At 43.2% G+C, this 1,816-nt stretch overlaps 1 non-coding gene across 1 annotated transcript; it reads left to right on the plus strand.

Moving 5' to 3' along the window:
* The first annotated feature begins 1,004 nt into the window (after positions 1 to 1,004).
* TRNAC-ACA (transfer RNA cysteine (anticodon ACA)) lies at positions 1,005 to 1,076 on the plus strand. Its single transcript has one exon. It is a non-coding gene; the product is annotated as a tRNA-Cys (tRNA).
* Positions 1,077 to 1,816: the final 740 nt, after the last annotated feature.

The following is a 1,816-nucleotide window of genomic DNA, read 5'->3' on the forward strand; positions in this document are numbered from 1 at the left end:
TTCTTGCCACCTCTTCTTAATATCTTCTGCTTCTGTTAGGTCCAGACCATTTCTGTCCTTATCAAGCCCATCTTTGCATGAAATGTTCCCTTGGTATCTCTAATTTTCTTGAAGAGATCTCTAGTCTTTCCCATTCTGTTGTTTTTCTCTATTTCTTTGCATTGATCGCTGAAGAAGGCTTTCTTATCTCTTCTTGCTATTCTTTGGAACTCTGCATTCAGATGCTTATATCTTTCCTTTTCTCCTTTGCTTTTCACCTCTCTTCTCTTCACAGCTATTCGTAAGGCCTCCCCAGACAGCCATTTTGCTTTTTTGCATTTCTTTTTCATGGGGATGGTCTTGATCCCTGTCTCCTGTACAGTGTCACGAACCTCATTCCATAGTTCATCAGGCACTCTATCTATCAGATCTAGACCCTTAAATCTATTTCTCACTTCCACTGTATAATCATAAGGGATTTGATTTAGGTCATACTTGAATGGTCTAGCTGTTTTCCCTACTTTCTTCAATTTAAGTCTGAATTTGGCAATAAGGAGTTCATGATCTGAGCCATAGTCAGCTTCTGGTCTTGTTTTTGATGACAGTGATAATAATAACAACCACAACTGATTGAGCATCCACTGTATTCAGGGCACTTGATACGAACTGTCACTTGTCACAAAAATCCTGCAATAGAGATATACTTCTAGCAAGGTATGCTTATCTTTATTTGAAGCTCTGAAAGGTTGTGACTTGACCAAGGTTACACTGAACTAGGATTCACCCAGTTTTTTCTGACTTCTCTGCATCATACTGCCTTTTTTTGAAACCGTGTTTTGAGTCTCCACCAATAACGAATGTTTAGAACACTCCTGCTTGCACAATTCAAGGTTGCCTAAATCCCAAATCTTAGTGACAATGACTGGTTGCCTTTGTCTCCAGGTATGATTCTTTTTATCCTTGTTTGCTTAACTACTGATGAAGGTCTGCTTTGGTTTAAATAGAGTTAAGCTATGAGATAGACTTCCCTGGTGGCTCAGATGGTAAAGCGTCTGCCTACAATGCGGGAGACCCAGGTTCAATCCCTGGGTTGGGAAGATCCCCTGGATGAAAGATATGGCAATCCACTCCAGTACTCTTGCCTGGAAAATCCCATGGATGGAGGAGTGTTGTTATTCTTTACCCCCTGTTATCCCTTGACGCTTCCTCTCTCTCTTTTCTTTTTAATCTCTCTATTCTTATCTTTTCTTCTCTTTCTGCTTTTATTTTTTTTACAAGGCTTGTGAAGCTTGGTCTTCTCCCAGAATATAACACCTGTGCCTTCTGCCCTGCTGGGCACCAAACAAAAGACCTTGTGAAGTACATCAAAGTGGTAGGAAAGGGACATCCTTGGTGGTCCAGGGGTTAGGACTCCATGCTTCTACTACAGAGGCTTGAGTTCGATCCCTGGTTGGGGAACTAAGATCCCACATGCTGGTCCTTGTGACCCGCCCCCTCCAAAAAAAAAAAAAAAAGGGCAGGAGAAAGTTGGTGATTCTCAATGTTTCCATCCTGCTACCCTTCTTCCCCCAAATTTCTCCTCCTTATCCCATCACCCAGTGTTTCTGACATTTTCTTTCACCTTCTTCCCTTCTGCCCAGATAGGGAGCTATTCCTTCTAAGGGGTGGAGGATGGGGGAGGATGGTCAAGGCAAAGGGCAGACCAGGTCGGGGACACCAAGGCCAGGACAGGAGAGGGAAGGTCGTTACATGGCAGAGAAGGCTGAGGACGTGCAGCTGAAATCCCCAGAAGGGACAGTGAGGAAGAAGAAGAAAGAGCAATGGAAAGAGAAAGAGA

Source organism: Capricornis sumatraensis, chromosome 22 (genome assembly GCF_032405125.1).
Source record: "Capricornis sumatraensis isolate serow.1 chromosome 22, serow.2, whole genome shotgun sequence".
In the NCBI taxonomy this organism is placed as follows: Eukaryota; Metazoa; Chordata; class Mammalia; order Artiodactyla; family Bovidae; genus Capricornis; species Capricornis sumatraensis.